This window comes from Hippocampus zosterae, chromosome 10 (genome assembly GCF_025434085.1).
Source record: "Hippocampus zosterae strain Florida chromosome 10, ASM2543408v3, whole genome shotgun sequence".
In the NCBI taxonomy this organism is placed as follows: Eukaryota; Metazoa; Chordata; class Actinopteri; order Syngnathiformes; family Syngnathidae; genus Hippocampus; species Hippocampus zosterae.
In genome coordinates, this window is record NC_067460.1 from 11,110,709 (window position 1) to 11,123,066 (window position 12,358).

At 43.6% G+C, this 12,358-nt stretch overlaps 1 long non-coding RNA gene across 1 annotated transcript; it reads left to right on the plus strand.

Annotated features, from left to right (window-relative positions):
• The first annotated feature begins 4,945 nt into the window (after positions 1-4,945).
• LOC127608489 (uncharacterized) lies at positions 4,946-10,754 on the plus strand. Its single transcript, XR_007964277.1, has 2 exons — positions 4,946-5,012; positions 9,926-10,754. It is a non-coding gene; the product is annotated as an uncharacterized LOC127608489 (long non-coding RNA).
• The last annotated feature ends 1,604 nt before the right edge of the window (positions 10,755-12,358 follow it).

Genomic DNA, 12,358 nt, shown 5'->3' on the forward strand with positions numbered 1-12,358 from the left:
CTGAAGAACTTACTGGGGCCAATCTTGGAGATGATAATTCTAACATGGGGTTACTCACGCTACTCAAGTCAACCAGGGGCCTAGTAGGGCCTTTGTTAGATTGCCCAACAAAGCAATCATGTTTACTAGTCGATAATCAACCCAACAAGAGACTAGTGAATCTCTGACTGAGCACAAGTGTCCCCAGGAGACACTTTTCTAAGTTCAGTGAAGGCCGCTAAGGGTATGTTTACAACCTAGTAAAATATATTGGTGTTCGAGGGCCCCATGTATGCTGTACCATTCACCCCAATAGCCAAATGATTTAAATGTACATTGAATGAATAAACTTCAGATGAGAGCCCTGAAAGCTGACAGCGATTGAAAATCACTGAAACCCACCACGGGACCACTAAAGGTGACTGACGGGGGGCACGGAAGCCCACCAGGGGCCAGTAAAGCAGATCAAGAGAGTCATGAGGGTAGGAATGAGGGAGAGTTGGGGGGGAGTAATTTAGCTGTCCTCGAAGCTGTGTTGTACATCAGGGATGTAGAAGAGAAAGATCACACTCTGCTGAGCGGCTGTTGATGTCTGACAGGAAGTGCTGCGCAGTGTTCATGTGTGTGTATGTGTGTGAGTGTGTATGTGTATGTGTGTCAATGACGGTGGGTCACAGCTGTACAGTCGGCATAAAGTGACCTAAAACACAAAATGCACATGTAGATTGAACCCCGTGTGTGCTGCTCTACACGTCAATGTGTGGCAGACATGTAGTCAACTATGTAACGTCGACTGGACAGTAAGTGTGCTTTGCTGGCACCATGACATCATTCTTGTGTATGCAGTAGCAAAGAAGCGTACATGAGCTCGTAAGAATATTTGAAATACTTGAACGGAGGTGCTAAATTTATCCTTTCCCCTCACTCCCTCTCCTCCTCCCGACAGTTCTATTCTGAAACAATGGACCCCGTAGGTCCCTCCTCCATCTTACACACACGCACGCACACACACACACACACACACGCACACACACACACACACACATCTGTTTCAGGGCTCCTGTAATCACTTGGCAAATGTCGTTTGTATGGCGATAGCGACACGGGAAGTGACCCCGTGGGGGGCTTAGGGCAGGGGTGTTGGCAAAGGAATTCTCCGATAGACAGCCTTGGTGACATTATGAGCCCTGGCTTTGACCTTCAATAGGACATATTATGTAATGCCGTTTTTTTTTTAATGGGGCAGCAATGGATGGTAAATTATGTAAAATTGTTACAGAACAGAATAGCATATTTACGTCATTACTGACATGATTAGCTCGGGTGGGTGAAGATCCAGAGCTACTTTCATGTGATGACCGATGTCTGATCGCATTGCTATGCTGTCTGTAACAGTATCATAAAGACGCACTGTCATGTACAAATGCCGGCATCCTCTACCTGTGCAACTTCCCGATTATCATGGGAGAGCCAAAAGGTAAGCAGATCTGCATTGAGTTGTGTTGGGTGCACAGATGAGAGATTATATCTCCTGATAGGCACCGCACAATTTTGCTTTGTGAAATTGCCGATGCAGTCGCGATGTGGTGAGGGGTACAGTGGAATCTTGACTTTTGAGTGCCCCCAAATTTTACATTGTTTGGGGGCGTGGGGGCATCTTTACTTATTTGGCGGGCAAGAAGAATCGTGTAACTTTCAATGTGACGCCACTTGACTGAAGTGGGAAGGCGAGCCGAAACGGCTGATGTCCTTTTCAGATATTTCTTGAACAGGACAAACAATCAAAGATAAAACGAGAACACTCCCAGGTCAAAACTTACCTGCATGTGCACAAAAATAAATAAATAAATAACACCTGGTGGGTTTTCCTAACCCGTTTGATGGGTTGCTCTGAATTTTGAACAGATGGACTTAGACTTTTACCTGAGGTTGTCTTTAACTTTTTTTATAATAATAATAATAATAATACATTTTATTTGAAAGCGCCTTTCATCTCACTCAAAGACACTTTACAAGAGCATAAAAACACAGGATAAAAATGTGCATTTAAAACAAGCATACATAATTTACGAAAGTTCATTTGGATGAACAAAAGAAAAATTGGTAAAAAAGATTAAAAGGTATTAAAAGCATAGCGGAACAGGTGAGTTTTTAGCGATGTTTTGAAGGATTGGAGGTCAGTACAGTTGCGGATGTGTTGTGGTAGAGCGTTCCAGAGGGTGGGGGCGGCGACAGAGAAGGCTCGGTCCCCCCAGGTTTTGAGCTTGGTCACGGGGATGGCGAGGAGGTTTGTGTTTGAGGAGCGGAGATTGCGGGAAGGAGTGTATTGGTAAAGAAGGTCGGAAAGATAGGAGGTTGCCTGATTGTGAAGGGCTTTATAGGTGAGTAGGAGCAGTTTAAATTGAATACGCTGGGGAACAGGGAGCCAGTGGAGGTTTTTAAGGACGGGGGTGATGTGATCACGAGTGCGGGTGTGGATGAGTAGGTGGGCGGTGGCATTCTGGATGTACTGTAGTTTATTGAGGAGTTTGGAGGTTGTACTATAGAGAATGCTATTGCAGTAGTTGAGGCGGGAGGTGATGAAGGCGTGGATGAGGGTTTGAGCAGCGTTGAAAGAAAGTGATGGGCGGAGACGAGCAATGTTTTTGAGGTGGAAGAAAGCAGTTTTGGTGGTTTGGTTGATGTGTTGATCGAAAGAGAGGTTATTATCAAAAAGGACCCCGAGGTTGCGACAGTGAGAGGAGGGGGACAGGGTGAAGTTATCTATAGTGAGGGTAAAGTTGGTGGTTGTTTGGGTGAGGGACCGAGGACCGATTATAAGCAGTTGAGATTTAGTACAGTTAAGAGTGAGAAAGTTTGTTTGCAACCAGGATTTGACATCTGAGAGACAGTTAGACAGGGTGGAGTGGGTTGTTGGGGTAAATGATTTGGTGGATATGTACAATTGGACATCATCAGCGTAGCAGTGGAACTGGAGACCATGATGACGTATGATTTGGCCGGGGGGTAAAAGATAGAGACCTGGCGGATAGGATTTGGGTGGGCTGAAGGTCTAAAAGCTGGTGACTATTTTGGACATTTGGACTTGGGTTCAAATCCCAGTCAGGGTAAACGGGCAAAATCCGGTTTGGCAAGACCCTTAACGTGATATGCCGATTTCAAGCCACTGGTCCCAAATCTTGATCATTATGGGTAGGTTGTATCAGGAATGGCATCCGGAGTGAAACCAGCCAAGCATATCATGCGAGTTGACTAGTGGTGACATTTGAGTGGGGGAATTTCTCCTTGTTGGTATGGTAGCTTAGCTCAGTAAATTTGACCTTCTTGTTGGATTAAAAACTTGACCCATTGGACTGGGTACAAAAAAAAAATGACATTGGCTTGGTCCCCTTTGGACCTGGCGCTGTGTTAGCTGGTTCACGCATTTCGAGTTACTTTTAACACATCAGTTTTTAGAGTGCGTCAAAGCAGAAGTACATGGGCCAAGACAACGCCGGCTCACATGCAGGAGCAGAGATCGCCCAGTCAAACTGTCTGATTTGAGCGAGACGAAAGGATTCCAAGTGAAAAGTGTCCTTGAAAAGCACGTAACCGAAACGCAAACAAATACGCGGAATGCTGCATGTCTCCTTTCAGCTGCGATCCGAATCGTCCAGAGGCGTCGTGCCTATCTGTCCGTCTGCCCTCTTGGCCCCGCGGGCACGCTGGTCTACGGTAGCGCACAAACAAGCGCTGATAGGGTGAGCCGAAGCTCTTCCTGTTTTGGCCAATGGCTGTGGCCTTGACACTCGTGTCACCTCTTTAAAAAACAAGACCACCGTATTTTGTGAGGAAGCGTCACGGCAGCTTCATAGTTCCTCCTCTTTTGCCTTCACTTTCTCCTGAGCACACAACGCACATTTAAGGCACTGTATGGAATCAAAACAACAACACTGCAGTGTGGTCGTGCTAGAACTGTTGTCTCTTGCTTGGGGGTGGGGGGTGGTTCTACCCTTTCCAGGCGGCACTAATGAGTGGGGGTGTCTTGATTGAGACCCCTAAAATAGATACGTTGTCATCAGGGTGCAAGTGCTTGACAAAGAGTTGTTTTGATTATGTAGCTGTCATCTCAATGGGTGGGGCGGGGGTGGGGGGGGGGGTTCGGTCTCAGAACATTTATTTTTGGTTTGTCGTAGACATTATTTTCAGAATCAGGAATTATATTTTTCTGCATTGTGTCTGGAAGCCCTTCTTCCCAAAGTCTCAGATACCCCTTTTCCATCCTCCCAAAAACATTAATTGGTGCTGTTTGGCGCCAGGACCAGTGCAATGCTTAGTTGGTGCTTAACAAGTTCTTATGAAGAACGCGTTTGGTTTTCCACCGACAAAGAGCCAAGTAGGGGCTAAGTCTTTACATCATCATAAAGCGCCCAAACATCACTGCTTATGTCGGTGTTTACCCAAGAGCGCCTCCACTATTAATGATATAATCATTAAAAAATAATAATAATAATTGCGGCCTGGTGGTCCAGTGGTTAGCGCGTCGACCTCACAGTGTGTGGAGTTTGGATGTTCTCCCGGGCCTGGGTGGGTTTTCTCCGGGTACTCGGGTTTCCTCCCACATTTCAAAGACATGCATGGCGGGCTGATTGAACAATCGAAATTGTCCCGCAGTGTGAGTGGGAGCACGTATGGTTGTTCGTCTCTGTGTGCCCTGCGATTAGCTGGCAATCGGTTTAGGGTGTCCCCGACCTACTGCCCAAAGACAGCTGGGATAGGCTCCAGCACCCTCCACGACCCTAGTGAGGATAAGCGGATCGGAAAATGAATGAATTAATGAATAATAATAATAATAATAATACACTGTTAGCATCTGCAAAGAGACTTAGCATAGCATCAATTACACTTGTGTGTCGTATATAACAGTCATGGATATGCAATCATTAAACGCTTCTATCTTTCTTAATCGTTGTAGATGATCACGAAGTTCTGGTGGGACACCATTGTACCGAGTTCACCGCTCCACAGTTTGAGCAAAACCTCCGTGTGTCCAGGTGAGTCATTCCTCTACATCTGCGATCATCATGATAATCCTGCCCCCCTGGCCTCTCACGTAGTTGGTGCCAGAGTCTGGCCCAACAAATAATTCCGGACATTTTAAGCACCAGTTTCAAGCAACAGAGCCAAGAGCCAGTTTCGGTGGTGGCAAAAGAAAGAACTGGTGCTGGGTTACTTTTAACCCAGCAATTTTAACAGTGTGTAATATTTTAAACATCCATGTTTGGAAATGTATTGGAGGAATACTAGCAAAAGCAGTGTTCGTAGTAGGTTACAGATATTTATAAACAGTTCGTTTTTAAATGACCACATCAGCAGACAGCTCCCAGATAAAGATTCCTTTCTGCTCAACTCTCGCCCCCAGCATCTTTTCCTAACCAGCCGCTTCCTTTCTGTTGGTGTTCCGCTCTCACTGCGCAAATTTGTGTGTAAATGTGTGTGTTTGTGTGAGTGTGTGTCCATGACCATCTTTCATGTGGCAACATTCCAGTAACAGTGAGCCAGCAAGGGGTCTTCGTCTCACATCCCTCTTCAATCAAACACAAACACTCGCGTCCGGCCAGCCTGGCCCATGCTATCTTTCTCCTGCCTCCTTGTGCCAGATGCACACACCCTGTTGCTCCGTTGCCCCCGCACCCTCCCCACACCACACTCTTCCTCCCTCCTCCAGTTCCATCAGGGCTACGCTGCTTTTTTTCCCCCTTCCCACTCATCCTCCTCCCACAGTGGTTCAGCACCGCTGTGCATCACATTGTCTCCCGGTTCTTCATCTGTCCCCACTTCCCGTATCCTCCTCCTTGTGCCCCCCAAAGCCTCCTCCTTCCTAATCACACCCCCCACCGCCACCCTCGCCTCCGAATCACGGTCGCTCTGGCTCTCCTTACGACGTGACTTTCTGCACGGAAAGTTGGGCCGCTGCCAATAAACTGGGGCAGAGGAGGTCGAAATGCTCACTCTTAACCGTGTGCGAGCTGGACTGGATATCAAGGAAATCATGTCACCATCATTGACTGCACAATATTTTAAGGCAGTGGTACTCAAACTTTATACACCTAGTGCAGTGGTTCTGAACCTTGTTAGATTCACTGAACCTTTCATCTGTGAAAAAATAAAAACATGATTTTTTTTTTAGAGAGGAGAGGGAAGTTTGGGTTTCCCTGCTAAAGCTGGTGGCCCGCGACCCGGCCCCGGATAAGCGGTAGATGATGGATGAATGGATGGATGGATGGATGGATTTTTTTTACAAACGCGTTTATTAAAAACAGAAAAAAGTAAACACAATTAGTAGAAGTATAAATTAAAGTTTTTTTAATTGTGCACAAAATCCAGCCAGTGATGGCCAAGCATGCGTGTCATAACTCCCAGTTATTGACATGTTGAGTCTGGTGGTCTTAACCTCCATGGCAGAGGCACTGTCGAACCCCTGAGACTGATTCGCCGAACCCGTAGGCTTCCACCGAACTCAGGTTAAGAACCACTGACCTAGTCTCACCTAAAAAAAAAAAAAAAATGACCATCCAAGTACCACCAACCATGATGTGAACTCCTTGGCTTCTGCTATTACTCAACCGGACTCAATTTGGGTCTCAGAGTGCTTTTATTTTTCGGCCTCTGTTCACAAAATGACGTATGACACTGGTGTGCAATTCAGACGGTCTCACTGGCTCTTGTGGAGATCATAAACAATCTAAATATGTTGCGCGCTAATCGATGTTTGCAACGTTAGCTTATATCTGTCGACTGACAGCGGCCTCCTCACTTCACTGACGTAGCCCGTCTGATGTCGTCACTTTGTCGCCTCTCAATTGGGGACATTACAACTGGTGCTAAAATTCGTCACAAAAAATCCCTTAAATCATGACAGTTTTTCAGGAGTCGGGGGATTTTAGTCCTGCATCGTTTTGCAATATTCAGCATCTCCCTTAGCACCGCACATCTGCACAATTTGCCCAAATGCCGCTTGTTTTCCACTTCATTGCGTCCTCTTGATAGCAGTTTGAATATTCACAGCAGATGAGGGCATCGCGCTTGTGACTCAGCACAAAAACACTTCACAGTAAGATCGTGGGAACGGCAGAGGAGTGCAAGAAGGGGGAGACTTTGCAGCTGGTACAGGAAATGGATGATATGATGCCAGCGGAGGGCACACACACACACACACACACACAGCCGTGCTTTGAGGTCTGCGTGTGAGTTGTCAAAGGGAGGACATACAGGACCAGCTCTGTCTTTGTGTTTATACTCCATCCAAACAGCAGAGCATCCACTGAGGCTAATGGGCTCCTAATCTTCATGTGATTACAAAATGATCATTTGTATGAGTATTATGAAAAATCCACAAGTGCTTAGTCGCATATGTGCATTGACTCTGCTTTTCCAAAACGGAGGCTCGGGTCTGAAATGGGTAGAAAACTACCGGTTTAAAAAAATGTAATCATTTGAGACATCACATTGAAGTTCAATACTTGCACGTCTGAGGCTTTGTTCACACTGCAGTTCAATTCTGATTTTATTTTTCTGTGTGAGTCCATATGTGACACGAAACCAATTTTTTTCAAGCAGTGTAAACAAGTACAATTCCGATTTTGTCACGGGAGAAGCGGATTATGGACCCAGAAGCAGGCAGTAGACAAAAGTAGCAAAGTGAAAGAAAGTCTTTATGTGCAAATATTCAAAGTAAAAAACAGAGCAGGGCACAGAAGGCATAACGTTCTGACAACGTGTAACTGAGTAACTCAAGCTTATACATAGAAAAACAACCCCATCCTTGTGTGACCGAATAAAGGACAAAGCAACAAACAACATGAAGGGAACAAAGAGCAAAAGTCTGTCACAGTCACATTAGATATTTTCAAATCCATCCGACTTGGGCCTCTTTTGTTTGTGGATATAAATTGGATATGAATGTGGTGCGTCTGCGGTATGAATGCTCACGCGCACACATCTGACACGTTAGTCATCAAAATCCCAGTAGACATATGTGAATGTGCAAATTTGTTTTGAGGAACAATTGTTGTCTTTACATTTGACTTTAATTGAATTCCGCTTGAAACATGAATCATAAAATTGACATTTGTGGCGATAATTCTGCTAGACAGATGCAATGGGGTGACATCATCTTTAGTCGACATTGACACGAAATGACAAGATCAAGGAGAGTTGCCTCATAGCCTCCAAAATATTTCTACCTCCTCCCATTTTCCTCCTTTGGTGATATCAGATGATAATCAGATGAGCCCCCACACACGAGACCATATTAAGTTCTGTAAACATTGTGCCACGTGAGTTTTTTTGTGGTACGTCACTCAACGTCGTCCTTTGTGAGCATGAGTGTCACATTACGGAGGTGTTGGGCTCACATTAGAAATCGCATTTGTTTTCGTAACGTGAATGAGAATGTAAAAAGATCGGATTTAACACAAAAAAAATCCAAATTGGGCATCACGCCCTGCAGTCTGAATGTAGTCTTAGCCAGGAGTGAGTAAAATATTTTCCTGTAGTCCTGTTATGATTGTTGCACTAATTTAGCCATTTCCGTGTGTGTGTGTGTGTGTGTGTGTGTGTGTATGTGTGTGTGTGTGCGTTTGTATTTTGGAATGGTTTGATCACTTGAAGTGTGCATGACGCCTTCCTGTGACTGGCTCCAAGTCAGCCCTATAATTCAAAATTGCATTGCTCCATATACGCGCTGTCATTCTTATGTATTTATTTATTTATTACCTCGCGCAACCACAAACAGCTACCATGGTGACAATGACGGGAACGTGTTTCAAACGTAACCACAAAACCCAGAAAACGAACACCTCCCTTTTCCCTCTCCGTTACATTTCTGTCAGGCATCTTCAAAAAGTATGTTTACTTGATTTTAGTTTTGTTGTTCCAGTAACAAATGCTTCAGTTCCACCTTCACGCATTGTGACTCACACACTTTCGCATTAAGTCTTGCTCACCGAGTTAAACTTCCAGAAACTTAACACACAAATACACACACACGCGCGCGCTCGCGCACAATTTGAAATATTTTTGTGCAGATTACAACTTTAAGCAAATTATTTATTTTGTCATACTATACAGTACGAAAATTGCAAATTTATGTATATATTGCAATCTCATTCACATTCAATTATTTTATCTCATATTGCAACTTATTTGCAGGAAAATATTACTCATTTGTGAGATTACAACTTTATTCACGTGAAATTACAACTTTTTCATAATGTTTTATGAGAGCAGTTTTCTTAAAATGAGCAATTTCAATTGAATGATATAAATTGTATGCCATCATAATGAGTCTTGAGTCCATTGTTCTCACTGTATCTGCTCCTTTTGGGTTCCATCTGAAGGAAACATGGTATTTCCTTCCACTGCTTTGCGGATGACGAGCAGATTTATGTCCCGCTGAGCAAAAAAGACGTTTTCTCATTGAGGCCGCTTCTGTCCTGCCTGGAGGAAATCAAAACCTGGATGGCACAAAATTTCAACCTGATGTACAGTGGGTCCTGTACATCATAACCTGCGGACTTGGGCCCCTTGGCTCCTGATCTTAAGCCAACAGTTTCAAATTTGCGTCTTAAACTGGACAGTGATTTTAAATTGGACCGGCAAATGGGTGCCGTTGTTAAATCCAGCTTCATCTTAGGCAGTTGACTAAAGTAAAACATCTCCTTTCCCATGAGCACTTTGAAACAGTAATTCATGTCTTCGTCACATCCCGGCTGTATGACTGTAATGCACTTTACTTTGTCGTCAGCCAATCCTCCATTCGGTGTCTCCAGTTGGTCCATAATGCTGCTGCTCACCTCTTGACTGGGACTCGTAAGAGGGAGCACATAACGCCTACTTTGGCATCCCTTCACTGGCTCCCTCTGCATTTTAGAGTTATTTTTAAGGTCCTGTTGTTTGTTTTCAGATCTTTAAATGGCCTCACCCCACCTGACCTCTCTGAGCTCCTCCGCCTCTGCGCACCTGCCTCAGGTCTGCGGACCAGACATAATTAGATGTACCAAGGAGTAAGCGGACGCTCAAAGCGGACCGAGCCTTTTCCGTTGCTGGTCCCTCTCTTTGGAATAACCTCCCTCTGAACATTCGGCAAGCCCCCTCATTGCCTGCTTTTTATTCTTTGGATTTATGAGATTTTGTTGTTGTTTATTTTTGTTTGTTTGTTTCACTGTGTTTGTGCTTTCGACTGTCTTTGTTATTAATTTATTGTTTCATAGTTTTTGAATTGCAACCACTGGATAGGTATTCCGATAATAAAATCACAAGTGATGTGCAAAGACATCCAGTAAAGAGTTTATTTTGGTTTTCTTGGAGCACGCCTCCCTTCTCGCTTCCAGTTTTTGCTTGTGACTAATTGATGATGTTCTTAAAAAGAAGTCTGTTTGTCAACGTGTTGGCTTTTGAATGCACCTGGTTCCTAGAAAGATGCTTTGTCAGATGAGCTTTGAAAGTTGTTGTCAAATGTAAGCGAGCGACAATAGCTGACAGTGACATTGCAATGTAGTGTGTGTGTGTGTTTATATATTCATTTTTTTAATTTAGATCGTGTCTCGATAAGTTCAGTGCTTAAGAAGTGCTGTCCACATGATTGAATGTTGTTGTTGTACACATTATTGGAAGATGAAACATATCATTTATAGTCAAAGTTGTGCTAAAGTGCTCAAGTGACGGACATGTTTACGCCCCATTCTTTGGTCGAGTTTTGCTAGCGTGTACAGATAAACAAATAAACTGTTTTTTCATATAAATTCATGTTTCTTTTGCCTTCATTTTAGCATAAGCATAACCTATAAATCCGAAAAATCATGTCTAATATATGATATTTTTCTTGTAAAACGTTGTTGCTTTTGTTTGTTCAAAAATACTTGGCAAGAGGACCTTGAAAAAATAATTGCATATTAAGTCAAAATATCACAATTTGAAGACAAAAAATTGTGATTAGATTGCATTTGTTCACGGCAAATGTTAGCAGAAATGGCTTGATGTGTACCAGAAAGTATTTTTGACACTGATTTAAAAACCATCTTTACTTTTTTTCCCCTGCACATCAGTTTTTGTGATATTTTCATTTTATTGTTTTGAAGCACAAAATACGGATTTTACCATGCCTTGTAATTTGTAGTGATGACATTTCATTAAAAAATTCTTCCTTTTGCTCAAGCCAACCCTTACTTCAATAATATTACTAAATATATTGCACTAGGACATATTCTTAATATTATTATTATTATTACTATTACTATTACTATTACTATTACTATTATGAAAAACTGATGCTCCTAAGAAAAAACTACAGCAGAATCAGGTACAAAAAAAACAGCTCGAAAGGTTCACGTGGTTCATTTGATTTTAAAAAACATTTGCAAAAATGTGTTAAAATCGCTTTCGTATTTGGACTACAGTTTTTCCATGCAGCAGGAGGTTTGTGAAGAAAGTGAGGCAAAAGACAGGATGGGTGGACTGAGAGTGCCCTCTTGTTGGTCAACGTGCAGGCAGGAAGTTGCAACTGGCACACACACACACACACACACACACACACACACACACACACACACACACACACACACACACACACACACGCGCGCGAGTAGCGGCCACACTGTAACGACACCCCCTCAGCTCATGAAGCAATACTTCCTCTCTGTACGTGACTTACGTCGTACCCACTGGAAGTCTGATGTCACCATCGCCTGATCGCACACACCTACGCCTTGACCCGTGACACTTCAAACTCCTCTTCTGGTAAAAATAGGTTTTTTTAGTCGTACTTCCACTGAAAAGGTTTTGTCATTTTTGACAGCACCTTATGACCTCGCTGAAGGACGTTACAGTAAATGTTCATCCGAGTTGGTTGATTGGTTGTGACGACAGCATTTATTGGAACATTTTGCGTTTTTTGTTTTTGTTTTTGTCTTTGTGGATTAGCGTTAAAACTGTTAATCCTGAGACGAATTGCGACGGCTAATACTACGCCTTTAGGTAGCTCATCCGAAAGGCAGGTGCGAGGCAGCACACAAAAGTTCAACAGTCTGTGCGGTCCGATCGAGTGAGTGAGCAGACAATTTAGCCATCCCTTTGGTATCTCAATAAAACAGGTCCTCAGTGTTTGGTGTTGGTGTAGTGTTAGGGTCAGAATCGGGGTTAATTGGGTTAAGAGTTGAGCTTAGTTGGGTGAAGGGGAGGGCTGCGTGTTTGTTAATAGGCATCATTTTTCGGAAAAGTGTTTTCGTTAAATGAGGGTTAGAGTAGATTTGGCTAAGGTTAGCATGAGCTGTAAGGAATCTTACATTTAAATAGAGATTGCGGTGACGGTAAATTCAGCGTTAAGAGTCTGGGAGAGTTT